The sequence below is a fragment of the Callospermophilus lateralis genome, chromosome 5, assembly GCF_048772815.1.
Source record: "Callospermophilus lateralis isolate mCalLat2 chromosome 5, mCalLat2.hap1, whole genome shotgun sequence".
NCBI lineage: Eukaryota > Metazoa > Chordata > Mammalia > Rodentia > Sciuridae > Callospermophilus > Callospermophilus lateralis.
This window is the reverse complement of record NC_135309.1, coordinates 131,940,251-131,960,503: the sequence shown is the minus strand read 5'-3', so window position 1 is coordinate 131,960,503 and position 20,253 is coordinate 131,940,251.

The following is a 20,253-nucleotide window of genomic DNA, read 5'->3' as shown; positions in this document are numbered from 1 at the left end:
CTATTGTTTACATGCTTGCTCTTCCCATCCATTCTGTGTAAGAGACCATGCTCCCAATCCAAGGAATGTCACATCCAAGGATAGAAAGGGGCTATCTCTGCTCTCTTCAGACTAGTCCATCAGAAACAACACAGAATCCAAGCAGGACAAAGAGGAATCCCAGCTCTAAAGATGTAATTGTTGCTGAAATTAGGGGAAAATCATTATTGGTAGAATATCGCCACCTAGTGGTCAATGGCATAGACATCTGATCTGTTATTTGGAAGTCTACAGACTGGCAGTTTAAAATACTCTTCTTAAGGGTCATACATCATGCCTTTAGATTGATCATTTATGTCTACCTTGTGGATACTCCGTTGAGAACAACAGTAACTGACCTGCTGATCAAGCCCGTGCTGCTCATCCAGCTACAACGGTTTCCTGAGCCCATCATCAGGATGCAGCTGCACATTCCCCTTGTTGTATGTTCACAGTTAAAGGACTGTGTTTGTGACAGTCTTGTGACTTCTGCAAAAATTTAGGCTATCAGTTTAATAGTAAGATAGCAACACTGCATAGGGTGGTTTCCTCACCTGCTCCTGAAAAATTGATTAGACACTCTTTGGGGTCTACTATGGGAGATTTATTGTTGTCAACAATTTCCAATTAATGGTTTTGCTCTTCTTGTCTTGTCATTTATCTCTCCCAACAATGCAACTATTGGAAGTAAACTCTTTCAAATAGTCCAATTTCTAGATTTTATGTAAGACTCAAAATTAGGCACAACTTATCTGAAAGTCTACCCAGAGCTGGACACTATGGCACATGGGTGTAGTCCCAGCTACTCGGGAAGCTGGGGCAGGAGGAGTGTAAGTCCTAGTCCAGCTTGGGCAACTTAAAAGACCCTGTCTCAACATAAAATATAAAAGGGGCTTGGGGTGTAGCATGTGTGAGACCCTGGATTTGATCTTCAGTACTACAAATTTTTAGAAAATCAACACAACAATGGCGCAATCATCAAGGTGTTTGATAGACATTACATGTGCCCTACAGTCTCAGGCATTTGGTCTCCTTGAGAAATAAAGAAATGCCTCTAAAACAGATTCAAAATGACTTCTGACTTTTTCATATCCTTTGGACATACAGATTCTAATAAAGCAATTTAGTCACTGAATGTTACTGTCACAAAAAGGACATCTCTTCTTGGCTATTTTCTGAATAATAATGAGGATGAGTGATCAGGTCAGGGATTCCTGAGAATATTTTGAGAATTCAATGTTTAATTCTCTCTATTTCTGTGCCTGATACTTTCTACTGTCCTTTAATCTCACCCTCAGGTCAGTCCAGTAGGTAACCACCTACATGGCAGCTCAGATGAAAAGAAATTTAGAGGATTAAAAGTAAAATCTGGAATCTCTAGTTGGGTTGATCTACATCAAATAGACCTGGAAAACATCTTATTAAGTGAAATAAGCCAGAGTCAGAAAGTAAAGAGACTATTATTTTCTCTCATAAGTGGAAGCTAGAGAGAAAAACAAAAGAGAGGGGAACAAAAAGGGAAATCTTACAAAAAAATAGAAGAAAACCAATAGGGTACAGGAAGGGGATAGAGAGGGAGGAAATGGAGTACTGGGGAATGAAATCCACCGAATTATGCTATGTCTGTGTGTGTGTGTGTGTGTGTGTGTGTGTGTATCTCACAATGAATCCACTTATATTCATAATTATACTTTACTAGTTGAAATAATAATAATAATAAAAGAGAGATCAGTAGTGTAAAGCAAGTGGATTAGGGTGAGGTAGGAAGGGAAGGAAAGGGGTAAGGTGCTAGGGAAATGTATAATGTATGGGCATGTATAAATGTGGCATAAAGAGTCCTGCTCTCACACATAATCATAATGCACCAATAAAATTGAAGACAAAAATAAAGACAATAATGACTTTGTTGAGTTCACTCTCCTCCATGTTTACACATATGCTATCTTCTAGGCATCTGTAAATTTAGGAAAAAATAACTTATGCCACTCTATCTGATTCATAAAACGAAAGTTCTCATTGTGAATAGAGATGACTGGAGACAAGGTGAAATTACAGCTACTGAGATGGATGGCACCATTTGGGGGAAGTGAGGTAGAGCAATAACTTTCCTATCTGGAGAAGGAGCGTGCTATTTCCCAGGCAATGCAAGGGACAGGGACCTATTCATGTTCCTCTTGCCAGCTAGATCCAGTACCATGTGAGCAATGCATTGTGGCAAAACAATCATATCATCTACCTGACTCAAGCAGAAACAGCAACTGGAAACCTGACCCTGTTGGTGCCTGTTGCCAGGCAACGGTATACTTCTGCCTTCTCAGAGGCAGCAGATGAAAGAGGACCCTTTTCATTTGTTGGAAAACACAGGCACTGACCAACCAACCCTGCTCATGGCTCTAACTGATGCAGAACCATCTGCTTCTCCTGATGCGCACTTAGCCTTACATTAGGCCAGGCAAGGTATTCAAGGTGGCAGCTAATCTCTGACACTGATCATGTGACTTAACCAAATTTACCTGTGACTCAAATCAAGTTTAACAAATTCCAAACAGAGAGACTGACTGTGCCACTTTAGGTTAGAATGTGTTTGTATGTAGAGTGAGTGGGCCAGGGAATGTTTTCACTAGGGATGAAGGTTGCTTATTTTCCTGTCTGTTGTCCTGGTAATTACAGATAAACATAGCAAAAAACAGCAGGTAGCTCTAAACTCCATTCCTTATGTCATAATGAATAGACTGGCCTCATACTATATCTTGATTAGTCTGAAGTAAGACCAATCGGTACCTCTGGAATTTATAACTGAGTAAGAAACAGAGGGCAGAGAAAATGGTGTGTTTGAGGTCAATAGTGCTGCTGGTAATCCTATTTATAGCAGCCTTAATTAAATTCAGTATGAAACAAATTGACCTCAGCCTCTGTATGCTACTCACAACTAAGAAGTTAATGCATTATAATAACTTTTCCATATTGCTAATTAGTAAGAATGCTGTTTTAATTAGATTCTTGTTTGAGTCTATTCCTGAATTTCAAAAATTTATGTATCTCTTATATAAATTTAGACTATTTCCTCGTATATTAATAAATCCTTTCATCTCCAAATTGAGGCACTAAAGTTTTCTTCTGGAAAATTTGTGGTTGTATCATTGGTAGTACCATTTGGCCTTTTCTTTCTGTCCTATGTTGTATTCTATATTGTATACTTATAATTACTCATTATGTTATATTTCTTCTTTGTTTTATACTTCTGCTTAGAGGAAACTCTGAATTTGAACTTAACATTACTAACTTATATTTCCATTATATTAATTGTCTCTTAAAATTTTAACCCAGATTTAAAATCTACTATTGCTTTTTTATTATCCTAACTTAATATACCTCATGGATTTTTTTGGGGGGGTTCCTAAATAATTAATATATCTGAAAGTATTTTAATGTTGGCTATTGTAATTTTAACCATTAATTATAGTACCTTTTTATTTCTACTTTATACTGGGAATTATATCCATTTGAGTACCTTTCATCTCAGTAAATGAATTCATAATTCCAATTTTCTTCTCTTGCTTTTGCAATACACATTTACTTGATTTTGATAATAAGGAAAAAGCAAAAAGCTTTGAAAAGTTTTTGTCATCCCTGCAATAAGAATCCTGACTTCACTTTAATCTCCTTTATAATAGCATTTTTTTTTTTCATGGTTCAATGTCAATGTGTTGGGTTTTTTTTTTTTTTTTCCCCTTTCCTTATTCTAGAACGAAAGGGAAACATTTTCAAGTGTGATACTTGTTTGTGAAAAATTTGCAGAGTGATGTTAAAATACCCACAAAGTGCATCTCTTTACCATTTAGATCTTAGCTTTGACCCACTCTGGGGAAATCTCACTGACCTCCTCATACTGAGTTATGCATCCCTCTTACTGGCCTCTGTAACTGTGTACTCTCAAAAGCCTCCCTGATGGCTCCCATAACCACGTGATCATTATTGCTCTATCACAGGACTTAGGTGGGGATGACAGAAACCATGCTTCCTTTATAGGTCTTCTGTCCCTCTTACCTCTTCATCAGGGCTTTGTCAGCCTTTGGTTTACATTGTTATGATGCAAGAGACTAATTTAAGGTCGATGGAGCTTGTTTGATGTGGCAATAAGTGAATTGAGGAAAAGAATCTTGGAAGAGATTCTTAGCAGAGAAATTTTATTTCTGTCCATTTTCTTCTTTACATTTAGTAAAGGTACTGAAGTGAGGATGGGAAGAAGTTTTGTTTAACCTCATCTTTGCATAGGAAGACTGGAATAAACTCCAAACTGTGTGTTCCTATCTGCCTTTTGTATTGTCTCTCCTTCACCCTGCTTTCTGTCTTACAAACAACGAGTTGAATGGGCCAAGAAAGATCCCCTGTAAGGAGGCATCCAGGGGCTTTGTTGCTATTGTCCTGACCTGACTCTTACCTTCCTTCCACCACCAAAGAAGTCAAAGCAATCAAAACCCTTTCTTATTATACATCTTCTATCATTAATTTCATATATGATATGACTAGTTTTGTAAATGCATATATTTTTATAAAACAAAAATTGTCCCAAAGTCTGTCATGATATTCTTTACACATTTTTAGATCTTACTTTTCTCCATTGTAAATTTATCAATTTTCATTCTTACAAACTGTAGAATTCTTATCTATGCTCACTTTTCTTTAAGAAATTGCTAAACAGATTCAACAGGAATTGAATAATTGATGTTAACACTAATATCCTATTCCCCACATTGTCAAAAAAGCAGCAAGAATAAAATATTAAATCTTTCCTTCCAAAAGTATGGCATGGATTTTTATTTGTTCAGGACTCTGTTAAAACTTCTGTTAAAACTTTCTATAAGACTCATCACTTTTAAAAAATAATCTAGTACCTTTGATATTACATTTAGCTACAAATATTTTAGGAATTTTTGTAATTTTATAGTGTGTTTATTATGAGCTGACCATTTTTAACACAGAAAATGACAATGTATGCATTATTATCTGTATAATAGTCATCTTCTCATGTTAATAATGTTAGCATTTAAAGTAATTTGACAAAAAATGGATTCCCAAATCTAATTAACTTACTTGAAAATATTGATGATTTTATCTTTCATTTTATAAAATTTTTAAAATAAAAAAAATTATTTTATATTTTATTTTATGTAACAAAATTCCCACCAAAATCCTAAAAATTACAATAATAGAGGAATTCTTGCTTTCACTAATTTTTCCAATATTCATACTGAAACCTGGCATTGTAATATCTAGTTTTTATTTCAACATATATCTTATTTTCTACCATAGGATTATGTGTGCTATCCTGTCCCTCTGATGTCTTGGTCAAGAGATGTGTCTTAGGCAATGGGATGGGATTAGATGCAATTCCAGCAGGAATTTTAAATAGGATTGCATAGTGGTTTACTTGGTCTTCTTGTTCATGTATAAACAAGAATCCACTGTCCCTTCAAACTGAGGTTAGGGTACATGCAAGTGTTATAGACTTGAACTCAGTCCTCAGTGTGAGGCAGAACTGTTGAGACCCACAACCAAGTCAAGATGGTGCCTGGCACTTTGAAAGGAGGAGTGGTTTGAGAAGTAACGCCAGCAAGCCATTAAGATGATGGAGATTCCTTAATGACTGACTGCTGTATCTAATGATGTTAATTAAGTTAAGCTGTGTATAATTATTAAGATGATGAGGATTCATTAATGACTGATTACTGTAACTGGATGACGCTAAATTGAAACAAGCTGTGTATTCAGTTATGTATATATACCTCTGCTGTCTGGCAATAAGGCGGCTCCTGCTATCTCGGGTGCCTGCTACTTTGAGTTCCCTCAGTTCATGCTGAGTTCACTCACAATAAATTAGTTCCTGTTTCAACCTTCAAGTTGCTTGTCACCTCTCAGTTATTTTGTCCAGCCAGACTTCGGCAGCCCAGCGGGACTTCAGCTCAGAACCACTAGGCTGACATCAATCAAGGCATAGGAAACTGTAATTAATCCTCATATCTAAGGGCAAATGTATAGGGTAGGATTCTTGAGAGAAATAGAACCAAAGAGATGGATATATATACACACACACACACACACACACATACATATACATATATATATATATATATATATATATATATATATATATATGTATATGCTTATATATAGGTAGTTCTTGACTTACAATAAATTACAATAAATTTTGTCCTATAAACCCATAAAAATTAAAAGTATCATAATTCAAAATGCATTGAATACACCTGTCCTAGCAAACATCATAGCTTAGAAACACAGCATACTGTAAAAAATTATTTTTTCTCCTCATATAACATGAATGGCTCGTAGCTGTGACTCCTTGCCACTTCCTCATGAGAGAACATGGTAGCATAAATCACTAAACCAGGAAAAGATCAAAATTTCAGGGGAAGTTTATGTGGGATGCATATGACTTCCACAATATCATAAAGTTAAAAAATTACAGCAAATCATCACAAGTGGCAGACTGTGTGTGTGTGTGTGAGAGAGAGACACAGAGAGAGAAAGGCAGAGATAGAGAAAGACAAAAATGGAAAGACTAGGAGTGTAGAAACTCAAACAAGCTTTCTTTTGTGGTTTTGAGTCTGTATTCCTTTGGGAAACCTCAGTCTTTGCTCTTAAAGTCTTCAAGTAATTGAATGAGGTCCTTCTACATTATGGAGAGTCATCTCCTGTGCATAAAATCTACTGATCATAAAGGTTAATCACATCTACAAATATCTTCACAGCAACCTAGACTACTGTTGACAAACATCATAACCTAGCAAAGTTAGCTATTACAGTGGGAAAATAAAGGTGGTTGTTGGAAGCCACCGAAATTTGGAGTTCATTGAAATGAACGATTATGGCTGAATTAGTAGCCTAAATCCAATGTTTTTAATTCTAGTATGTTTCTTCTGTCTCTATTCCACTTAAAATTGATATTAAGTATGATTCCTGGACTTCGACAAGTGACCCTTAAGCATCTATTATTGGATCTTGATTGTTTTTTAGCCATCAATTTGATGATATCCCATATTTTCCTGTTTCTGACAGACACTATCACTACATTAAAAAAAATAGATTATGAGTATTGTGTCACTTTATGTCATTTAATTGGGTAATAATTTCATATATATACATATGTTACAACAAATACATGTATATTTGAGATATATATATATATATATATATATATATATGATTTATGATTTCTCATTTTAATGATACATGCTAGGTTTTGATATAAAATTTTCCAATCCATAGAAATGAATTTTCTGTGGATAATTAAGTAGAATTTCTTTTTCAAAGATTAAGTGGAGCTCAGCTATGAAACCATCCTTTGTAAGTTAGCATTAACTTATCTAATACTTTGTAAAGTTTTGTAGTTCTTAACAAGTTGGTTAACATTTTGCTGTGATAACATAATTCATTTCACCATTTCTTAAATTTACTTTCATAGGCTCATATGAAGTAAATTATAAGATTTAATCATTTCTGTGCTTGTGGCTACGCACTCTTTTCATTCCTAATGTGATATTTTTATACTAATTTTAATTTTACTTTAATGAACTCTCCTCCAGTTAATTTTGGCTTATTTCGAGTTTTTAATGGAAGGTATATAGAAAATTACTTTATAGGTTGGAAGCATTTCCCCTTCCTATACAAGTAAGAGGACTACGTGTTCCTGATCGTGCCTCTGAAATTCAATGCCTCTTGGTAAGTGATGTGCATTTCATTGGTGACATCAGTCCTGGATGGGATTTATTTGGCTCACATCCAAGTAGAAAAGTACAAGAAAATGCCTTAAAATGCAGTTGTGTGGTCAGTACTGCTCCCTCACCCCATCCACATAGTTTCTGGGTTTTCAACCTAAGTTCCAGACCCGATGCCTTTGCCAGGAGAAGAGCCACAGCCAGCGCAGCTCTCCCATGACACCAGGCTGCTTCATTAGGGAGGCAATGTCAGCTAGCAGGAAGATTACTCTGCTTATTTTCAATCAAGTTTTCACACAAAGACACTGGAAATATTCTCAAGTCAGTAGTCAGTTATTGTTTTTACTACTTTTTATTATGTGTACCCTTTCATCAAAGTTCCTAAACATTGTTATTTCAGGGTTATTTCCATTTAGATTGAAGAATTAAACATTAATTATGGAAGTGTTATGTTAAAGTAGTTCAAATTACATATTACAGTTTTACAATTTATTTCTAACTTTTTTGAAATTTATGACAATTTTTTAGCCTTTGAAATCTATTCATTTTAGAAAATTCTAAGGCTTTCTTTATAGCCAAATACATAATCAATTTTCTAAATATTCTTCACATATCAATAATTTATACATATTTAATATTTACAAAATCAGATATTTGTATCTGATTTTATAGTATTCAGTTCTTATCATTCTATTTGTCATAAATCTTTCTAATTTACAAAAAGATATATTACATTTCCTGAGTATGACTGTTATCAAGCTCTTCCTTTATTTCTAGTAGGTTGGCTTTATGACACCAGGCTGCTTCATTAGGTAGGTTGTAAGTGGTTTGGTACTTACACTTTAAGATGAATGTATCTTTTAAGCAAACTGTATTTTATCATTTCACAAAATATCCTTTTTCTTATCTAAGATTATTTCATCTTAAAAGAATGTTTTCATTTCTCCTTGCTTTAGCTCCCTAACATACCTAGCTTTTAAATGATTGTGTACTTTTTATAGTAGTTTACTTTTTGCTTGTTGTATGAATGCCCCATTATCAATGAAGTTTGCTTAGCCTGATGTTTAAATTCTAAGCACTATCATTACATTATATATAGAGTTTCTTTCTCAGTACTTTTCTTCATTCATTTCCCCCTCCCTTAAGCTTCCTATTTTGAGCCCTTTATTGTAGGTAAGAGCATTTTATGATGTATTTTTCTTAGATGAAAAAATTAAAACTGTATATCCATAGGATAATTATCAGCCCATAATTTTCTATCATTGTCCTTTTGGTCTAATAGTCTACTGATACTAAACCACCAATTTTAATGTTTCTTCGAAATATCAGCAAATTCCCTATGTATTTGGGATCTTCTTATTTAAAAAAAAAAAAAATTCCTCAGATTCAAAAACCATGGTAGATTGCCAATCTGTTTCCTCTGTCTACCAACACACACACACACACACACACACTTACACAATCAAAAAATATCCTGCTATTTTCCTGTTAAATGCCTACTTAGAGTCTATCTCTTCTAGGAGTGAGGCTGTACCAAGTTTCTGCCAGTAGAAAATTATGGTAAAAATGTATACAACCTCTTTTTTTATACTTAAAAAATAAAATGTTTTCCTGTGATTTTATTCCTTCTCACCACAAGCTCGGACATAGAATAGCCCCGAGCTGATGAAGACAACTCTCCTTGATGACAGTACTGACAGCAACATGGCAGAACCCAACTTTCTGACTCATCTCAGAGAACAGAACTGCTACACACTGCAGCACCAGGCCGGCCTGCCATGGGAATAAGTTTCTATGCTATTTCATTTCTCTGCTTTGCGTGGTGGAGGATGGAGTGAGATGGCTTCTTTGCGGTGGGTCATAGAGTGTGGCATGGGGACCACTGTATGTGCCAAAGACATTTTCCCCATGTTTATGAGCTTAAAATACTTTTCAAAATATCACTAAGATGCACTTGTCTCAGTGCTCTGGCAGCAAAGTGCCCAAGCCGTCATTTTACCCGTGTTACGTACTCACCAAAAGGCAGGAGACCCATTTCACTTAAGAACATCCTTGAGGAAAGAGTGATGATTATTACCGTATCACACATTGGCCCTCCTGTAGGTGTTTTTTTACTAATGTGTGAAGACACAGGAACTGTGTGTGAAGCCTATCTACACCATTCATACTCGGAAAATCACTTGTGTGCTGTTCTGTCTGTGAGATGATGTAGCTGCTTTGTTCATGAAACATGTGTTGACTTGAAAGAATGAAAGACAAAATCATTATTCAAACTTCATTATTTTGTATAACCAAAACAATTGACGCTATTTATTCATAATGATGATAAAATCTGAACTTTCAGGGTAAAAATTAGAATTTTAGAAATTGTGTCTCCCTAAGATTTTCCTGGGACTCAGTTACAGGACTGGTGTGACTGTGCACCATTCACAGCCAGAGAAATGAGCAGCTATGCTCCATTTGTGTACAACGTGTCAAAATGCAGTCTACTGTCATGTATAACTAATTAGAATAAATTAAATATAAATTAATTATATAAAAGACTTTTCAGACATGAATGAATGTGTTTGTGTGTGTGTGTCTTCATGTTGACATTACTAAATAAAATAAATATCTAAATGGAAGATCCACACTTAGGCACTATTTTCTAGTGATCAGTGAATAATGCTGTAACTGTATGCATGGATAAAATAGCTATTTAAAGTATAAGATTAAAACAATAGATTTTAATGTGAAAGAGTACAAAAAAATTGATAAAGGTTTAGACTTTACATAGTAACTAACTTTGAGGAAAATATCACTCATAATATTTTGATGTGGTAACAGAAAAAATATTAAAACTTCTCTGGAAAAGTGAAAATACTCCACCTTTCTAAAACATATTGGGTCATTACACAGTTTTACATATTGCATTAGATTATTCCTTCATAGTTTCCAAACAAAATAATGTATTACAATTAAATGCAGAAGAGAACATGAATTCTACCTGTTTTCTGATAAACCAGACAGTAAATAGATTTGCAAAAATAGGACATAATATTAGTCTTCCCACTAACTTGTTTGGAAAATATAGATATATTTCATTTTTATTAAAATGTGTTATTATGTTTATTCAAATATTTTATTTAAAACAAATTAATGAGTACTAAATTTAAGTTCTCCATTTTAACTTTTAATATAATAATATCAATAGGTGTAAGGCACATAAACAAAAGCTCTTTGGGTTTATTGATGGGATGTATGATTTTAAAGAGTTTTGAAAACTAAACCACTGATTAATCAACTCCAAAGTGTTTTAGAATTGCAGGCCTAATCGTTTAACAATAATAATACAAAAATGTCCGGGATGTTTTAAGTGTGTTTCATTTAACTTCACTAATTAGAACAGTTAATGAATCCATCCAAAACACAGATTTAAATTAGTCAGGATGTTTTCCTTCTTTTATCCATTTGATTATTGCCATGATAGCAGCAGTTCCCTTTTCTCCTTGAAGAACTCATCTTGACTTGCTATGGTTTGGAATTGGATTGTCTCTCAAAACCTCAAGTGTCAGGTAAATTTTCCTCTGCAGTGCCCTTCTGCCACAACGTTTCTGCCTTGAAGGTAGCTGGCCCTAGACTGAATCCTTTGATACCATGAGTCAAAATAAACTTTCCCCCCATAAGGGGTACTTGTCAGGTATTTTCATTACAGAAATGAAAAACTATCTAACACACCTTCAGTAATAGATGTTTTATTTTAGATGATATGACTTACTTGTGTTAAGTACTGTATTTCAGTTTTTATTTGGTGTACTTATGGATTGACTCTAAATTTACAAATTAATGATTGTGATAGTTAGCAGATTTGAGCCATGAGAACATGAGGTTAAGGGGAAAATTCCATAAATTGGGCATACTGTGCGGATCCCCATACATTTTATTTTAAAAAGCTATCTATCTGTAGCCCTGCCTGGCTTACGTTAATAGAATATGTCATATTCCTCTGCAAACTACCTGTTTATCTGCAGGAGACATGCAGGCCCCAAAGGTTCCTCGAAAGTGAGAAGAACCTAAGATATTCTGTGACCTTAACATGGATCCAATTCTAGAATTCAGGAGACACAATAATTGCCCCAGTCATAACATTTATAAGAACAAGTTGCAATTATAATTAGTCAACATGGGCAAAAGCAACCCATCGTTGCCTTGGATCTTTACCATGTCATTAGTAAAATCTCCCCTCCATGAGGTAAGACCATGCCCAGTGGGAACTTGGAAGTCTGATGCAATCTTGTCAGAAGTCAAGAGCTGAAACTTGGTGGGACTCTGAATGTTTCCCTAAGACTCTCAATAAAACAGAAGGACAGGAGGAAGGTGCCATCTCCTTCCTCTCTAAGAGGACTCACTCTCTGCCTTGAGACTATCCCTTCACCTTGGGCTTCATTCTGGCTGGTCCTTCAGCAAAGCCTGATCTCATAAGAACATGCACAGGTCGCAGTGCATAGCTATGCCTGCTGTATTAATTGCCGACAGAGTATTTTCCCAATGTCTCTCATCATGATATGCACCATTTTCAGGCACAAATCTATTTGAAAGAGATTGGGTTTGATTGGTTCTTGTGCTTTCCTGAGACCTCTGAAATGTCTGGGGCTTTATAATTTCACCACAGTCTCTTCCTACTGTGATAGCTTTGCTACCACTTTCTTTGGAAGAATTATTTGTCTACATCTCTTTCCATAATCTGAGACCCCCCAGAATTCAGAACATTGAAAGTGTTCTGCCACCAAAGCCTGATCTAATAAGAACATGCACAGGTCTCAGTGTATAACTATGCCTGCTGTAGTCATTGCTGACAGAGTCTTTCCCCAATGTCTCTCATCATGGTATGCACCATTTTGTCTTGAAAATGTCTGATTGTTTTTGACACACCTGACCTTATCCAGTGTTGTAGCTTGAACGTGAATCTTTCCAAATTCTGTTTCTCATTGAGGTATTTGACTCTATGCTGCTGCTTCTCCTCTTTCATTATTCAGCCAGACTTGACTAGAGACTATATGCCTTCCTTGCTGCAAGACTAAATTTTAATTAGGCTTTATTACCCACAACATTTATTTTTAATTTTATCGTTTGATACTTGGAGTTCAGAAATGGTTTCTTTTTAAAACCATTTAAATCCCTCATTGCATGCCCTTTTCTTTTATGTTTTATTCCTGTTTACAAACTAGCATGAATTGCCTTCCCTGCAGCCTCGGATAACATTGGCCTCATCATTTGCCATCTGGCCCCTGAGCCAATGACGCATGGTTTAGGCTTTTATTCATGGTTTCATTCTTCTTTCAATGCTAATTTCTGTGTCAGCGCAGAGGTCTGGGCATTTCTCGTCCTTCCTCACACCTTGTCTCCTTCGCAGGTTGACAAGTGGTTGCTCTGTGTTGTTTACTGTGGCACTTGAGGTGAAGTGTTCCTGGTCACCATGCCTGGGAAACAAGGGATTCTGAGGGCCACCCGCCAGCAAGTGAGAAGATCGTCAGTCCACAAGCCTTGGCCTGAATCAGTCTCATATCCCCAACAAGCACAAGAGAGCAGAAAAAAGCGAACAGAAAAGAGGCAACCAGAAATGTGAGGTGGAGAACATCAACAAATACCACAGAGAATCAGCCAAATACGTCTTGCATTCTACAAGTCAGAAATCACTAGGAAGGACTTTTACGTAGCAACCTCATCAAGCTAGGAAGGACTTTTACGTAGCAACCTCATATGTGAATTTGAAGACCCACAGTTAGTACAGTTATTTGATTATGCACCATCTAAAACTATATGGTATGAGGGATATTTATTAAACACTTTATGTGGAGTATTGATATACAGTAAATAAATTCTTCATTTTGAATTATTTGATAAAATTCTTTATTCACAACAAAGTTTGTTTAAACACCAAGGTGAAACTAAAACAAACAAACAAACATGTAATTTCTACTAACGATGTGGCTGAATGTTGTGTAACATCTGTTATTTACAAGTTCCAGCTACCCATTGGGTCACTTGTAAATATTCAGAGATTATAGGCTATATTATTAAGATTCAAAAGAAAAAAACAATTTAACTAAGCAAGTTAATATTATTTTAATTAGAAAAGTACTCATTATTTATATTAAGGTTGCAATAATTAACCTTCTCAAGAAAACTTTCATTAAAGCAAATATTCAGCTTCTGCATAAAATCTCCAGATGATTAATTAAACAAATAAGTCTCAAGCTTTGACCTAAAACACACTAAATTCATCAACTGAACTATCAGTATTGTCCTTACATTATGAATTTCCTCATGAAAAAAAAAACAAACAATCAAGCCTCTTCAATAAAATTTGAATGTTTTCATTCTCCACATTATTTCTATTTCTTCTTGCATATGGCTTGCTTTCTTCTGAATGATTTATGCATAATATGGTCCACCAATATCAAAACCAGTTTCCAGGAATAGCTAACATGTTTACATGAGTACAGATTCTTTCTATGCAATTAATAATCAGTGAAAACATTCTTTTTCTTAATCTAGGCATGTGTTTATAACAAACTTTTCTTAAAAATCTGGAAGAAAATGAAAACCTTCAACATTATAATCATGTAATCACATTCCATTATCTGCAATTATATAGAAGAAGATTACACTGATAACTATATTTGAAACTGATTACATAGTAATTTAGAACTACTATTAATAGGAATAATACTTTTTAGGCTGTCAATTGTTTTCCGAAGGGGAAAGTGATTTCTTGAAAAAGTTAACATATTTCTTCCTTTGAAGATAACCATATAATTCAACTTTTGAAATAAACCAATTAAAGCAGATTCCACATCTGATGAACATATCTCACTAACTTCCTGAATTTTTTGTTACTTCCTAACTATCCTTCACATAAACTGGAAACCTTTCCAAGATCTGACCCCTACTTGACCCTCCACATTATCTTGCATTTGGTATGCGCACTCTGAGTCAATTCTTAATTTTTCTGGCCTTCATTCATTCTTTAGCACTTTGCATGTTTGCTCAAATTACAAAACCACCAGCATGTACTATTTTCTCTGACTGAAATTTTCCCTGCCTTTCTTTGCCTGATTATTATTATTATTTTTTTACAGACACTTTGATCTTTGTACTTATTCATTTCTAAGTCTTTGGGCAACATTATCTCAGAATTATGCCAGGAAAGGGCTGAGTATCTTCATCCTGTATGGTACAACAGGGTCTGTGCCCCACTGCAGAGGAGAAGTACGTGCCCCTGAACTGACTGGTCCTCATAATTGCATCCCTCTAGGCTCTGCAAAGGTTATTGTAGGGGTGGGAGCGTGGCCCAAGTTGGTACAGTTAGTATGCTCTCTAGAAATTTTATGAGCGAGTCTAGGACTCAGAAGCTTCACAATTCCACAGAAGCTGCCAGGGGTCAGTGGGAGCAGAAGGGCTGCCTGGGAAGGGAGCCAACACAGGAAACAGCAGATGGAAGAAATGGAAATGCACAGACCTAGTGCCCTTGCTGGGACTTCAGATCCCTGAAGCCAGACCCTGTGTCATGTTGTTCTTACCCTCTTCATACACTAGGTAATTAATATATTTTTGTTGATTTAAAAAATGAATATCAACATTATTGAAATGTTTAAATGTGTTTTAGTACATATGCTTTGATTAAACATCTTTCCCAGTCTAAATTATTAATCAATAATCAATTCATCAAAATCTCATTCAAGGACCACAGTGTGCTTGTCAGTTGGCATGGCCCTGTGATGCAGCCTGCATCAGATCAAGACAATTTATTCTGCTTTTCAATCTGCAATGGCCATGATTTCTCTCTTTTGCTGGACTTTGAACTTTCCTCCAGGAGCCCTGACATTTCAGCCTCTGTGTGTGTCTCAGTGTCATCCAGCTTTAGCAAGGAATATGCTGAGTTGGATTCACCAGAGGATTTCTCCTTTTTCTCATCACCTGGATGTTTGACTGGAGATCTCACCTCCTATTGTCCCCAGGTGATCTGTCCACTCTGGCCTGGCTTAGGAAGAAACCCTCCAGGACTGGTTAATCAAAATCCCCAATGTTTCCCATGAGTAATTTTTCATTCAGCCACTTATGTGTCCCCCTGCTGTTACCCCTCAGTTGTCAATTCCCACTTTCCTGCCTTGGATTTGGTCTTGACCCCACCCTTCTTCCACATTTTGAAGCCCCACTATAGTCTCTACACCTGTCACAATGGTACTAAATACCTTCTTCGTGTCTAACAAGCATCATGAGTAATTTTTTAATAGTAGTTAAGGAAGACAGTGGGAACAAAGCATTGGAAACAAGGGGAATGTTGCACAAAAAGAACAGAATGTCTTAAAAGTGGGATAAGAATGGGCTCAGGGCCAGAAGAAGATGAGATTAGGGAAATCTTCCCTTGGTATTGTGGAGAAGCAAGGGAGAGAGGGAGGACACCTCTTTGAGCTGTCTGCAGAGGAAAAAATAGGGAGGAGATATTTAGGAGGTCAGGGGAAGATTGACAGAAGTCAGCACACATATTTTTAGAATGCACAATTTTTTTCTGAACTTTAACCTAAAATGAAGAAGAATGGGGCTGGGGCTGTGGTATAGCGCTCACCTTGCAAATACCAGAACCTGGATTCGATCCTCAGCACCACAAAAAAAAAATAAATAAGTGAAATAAAGGTAAAATAAAATAAAATAAATGAAGAAGAATTCTATAAAATAGTTCAAAGGTGGAAGTACCTTACCAAAATTTACATTTTTAAAAACAACTTTTGGGCAGAGTGAATTAATGAGTGGACAAGAATGGAGGAACATATTATCAGAGGCCTGTCCACAAATTATATTCCCATTATTTAAATGACACTAAGTAGCCTATTGCAATGGTTTAGGCAAGAGATGACATTTTGGTGATAGCAAATGGTTTTCAACTCATTTCTCACTCATTCTGCTATTTTTCATCAAATGAGCCACTCTACTTCTATCTCTATGCTTGTGTACCAACTTTTTATTCAGCTTGGAATATTCTACCCTAGATCTAAGCACAGCTAAGAGCCCTATTTTTTTTTCAAATATTTACTCAAATGTCATAAAAGCAGAAATCAGTTCCCCAATGGCCACCCTATCTAAATTAGCAAACTCTTCCCCCTAACATCTCTAACCCTCACACACTGCTTTCCTTTCCTTACTGACATTCACCAGACATCCATCTATTCATTACTATGGGGTTGATTTGCCCCTCTGGTCTGTGTGCGACATGAGAGGAAAGACTGCTCAGTGCTGTGGTCATGATGCATGCTGAAGAGTGACATCAATCAAACAATTTGTTGAATTAAAGATTAAATCATATCTTACACTGTGTATATTTTCATATACTCAGCATTATACAGCAAACTCCCATGAGTGAGTCTGTGTGTATTGATTTGTTTGGCAAGAATGAAGATAAGAAAAAAAAATTTGAGAGAAATTAATGATTGCCTGTTTGTGTTGATATGTTAGCTTTATTACCAACAGTTTTACATAAATGAGGTTTGGGTTAGTAGTGAGTAACATGATGAAAGCCTCCACCTTCCTTGGGGCCTGTGCCTTTTCGGGAAGTGAACTTTCCAGTGGCACATTGCCTTCCCATGCAGTGGTCTCCTGTTGGGTATGTCTTGATCAAGGCACAGCCCCTCCCTGCCTGGAACTGTGTTAAGCAAACACGGTCTTCGGTGCTATGCTATCAATGGGTCTGGACACCTTCAATTCCTGCATTTGGCTCAGCAAGAATCATTTCCCCTTTCTCCTGAGCATATGCTTTCTCTGTAACTTGGTTCCTCATCTCCTTGGAATTACCAAATCAATAGCCAAATTGGAACCTGAAGTTGAGACATCAGAAATGCTTCTGAAGGTAATGATTACACTGGAGAGTTGCCATGCAGGGGCCTGCAAGGAACATGACCTCTAAATAATTTTGATCATTTATTGTGCCCATCTAAAACCATTTTCTCAAAAAGTGCAGAGTATTTTCAAGCCACATCAAGAAATACACACTATCTATTTCAGCAAGCTTGAAAACCTATGTAGCAGGGATATTACTTTAGTTTTCAGAATGTGGGGTTATATCCATGAATCCTAGAGATCCAAAAAAAAAAACAAGTAATAGATTTAATTCACATGAAGGGCAAACAATTCTAAATGGGCAACCTTTATGAACTAAAATGTTTATACTTGAAGCATTTCAAGTCTGAGCCTCTATGAATCACATGCTTTTCAGTACAACGACATTGCAAAAGCCAGAGAAAATGTTTAGCTTGTCTAAGGACTCTCCCCTGGAGTGGTCCCTGAGTCATCTTGAAATGTTAGCAGGTTACTAAAACCAGACTATTGTCACTCAGACTGCTGCCAGAGCTCATTTTCTGACTCTGTTCAGTGGTGTACCACTCTGGCAGCAATTAGGGAATTTTTGTTATGTGCAGAATGGCAATTTTCAGCAGGAGGATAGCCAGCACTTATAGAAGAAATGTAAAGAAAAAAGCTCCAGAAGCAGAGGAGAAATTCAAAGACAGAGCTCACAACTTAGTGTTTCTGTACAGAACATTTTTTTGGTAAAGTTGTCAAGGAGAAATCTGTATTCTTGACCCCCAAACCTAGCTCTTCATTTTTTATATTAATTCAAGTTTTCAAAAACTCTTTTCTTTCTAATACAAAAGCATGTCCCTACCCTCCCTCCCTAGGGCCCACTTTTCCCTGCTACATTAATACAAATCCCTCTAATGCTTTACTCACTTTAGAGTCTACAGATAATAGTCTCAATGCCCATTATTTCCAGAGAAGTATGCTACTTGCTTTTCTCAAACTAAAAGTTTAAAGTTCTAACAGTGGAATCTGAGAATGAAATAGTCAAGAAGTGTGCAGGAAGCTCAATTATTAAAAATGTGGCCAGAATCTATTATTTAAAATGAGGTAGTTTGGAGAAAAGGCCACAAAGTGAGGTGGTTTGAAGACCCTCCCTCTAACTACAGATTTGATAATTTGATGATCGTAAAACTAATTATCTTACATTGAAAATTTTTGAATCAATGGAAGTTCCAAAATCTGTAGGTATGTTAAAATGAAAGAAAATGCAGTCTGTAAATAAAAAACTCAATTACAATCATTTAGTCATCTCATTAAAATAATAAACAAATTGTTCACTCTAAAACTGCTAAAAAGGCTGAAATCTTTAGTAAATACTTGAATTATTTCATTTTTTTTTGCATCTAACCTCTAATGTAGTAGACATTTTTGCAGACTCTATTTTCAAATTCCATCCAGAATTTAGCCACAAGATCACATCTCAGTGTAGCCACCATCATGGTGACAATTCCTCTGTAGCTGCTAACTGCTCTCCTGAGTCCCCGACCTCTCATCCATTTAAATGCTGGCTGGAACTCAGCAGCCAGTATTATTACCAAGTCCAGGTCGAGTCACAAAGATGATGAAAGCCTTCAATAACTCACCATTTCACTCAAAATAAAATCCAAGGTCCTTTCAATGACCCATGCAGAACTCAGATGACATCTTCTGTTTCTCTCTCTCCCTGACCACAGCCTCTCTGTCTCTATCTCTGACAACATCTCCTATTACTCTCCCTCCCTCACCTGCTTCAGCCACACTTGGCTCCCTTTCTATTCCCTAAGCATCCATGTTCCTCCCACCTGCAAATTGTCACTCTGGCTATTTCTTCTGCCTGTTGTTTTCCAGAAACTGGCTTTCTTGATCATTGTCTGATAATCTTTCCTGAGATTTCATCTCATTCACAATTTTTTTTTAGTTATAGATACACATAATACCTTTATTTATTTATTTCTATGTGGTGCTGAGGATTGAACCCAGTGCCTCACTCATGCTAGGCAAGCACTCTACCACTGAGCTATAGCCCCACTCCCTCATTTATAAATTTATACTGACTAACCTATTTAAGTTCACATGTCACTTTCCAAACTTCTGAACTCTTGATTCCATTATCCCATCAAGTTTTTCGTTATTTCATAGCATGGTATTGTCTTTGTGTTAGTTACTGTAACAAAATACCTGAGATAAGAAATTTACAAGGAGGAAAAGTATATGTGAGCTCATGGTTTCAGAGAGTTTGGTCCATGATTTCTTGTCCCATTGCTTCTTAGTCTGTGAGAAGGCAGTATACCATGCAGAAGTTTGTTAAAGGAAACCTGTTCATGTGACCAGAGAGTGAAAGAGAGGCAGGGTTAGGGTTCCAATATCTCCTTCAAGGGCACACTCATAAAGACCTAGCATCCTTCCACTGGACCTCACCTTCTAAAAATTCTACTAACTTCCAAGCACCACAGGTTAGCAACCAAACCTTTAATGTGTGGACCTTTGGGAGACATTTAAGATCACAACCACAACAGTTTTTCAACATGGTTCATCATTTACTGGTTTATTTGCTTATTATTTTTTTGTAATTAACTACAGAGATTAATGTAAATTTTGTAAAGGCAGTGATCTTTGATTTGTTCAATGC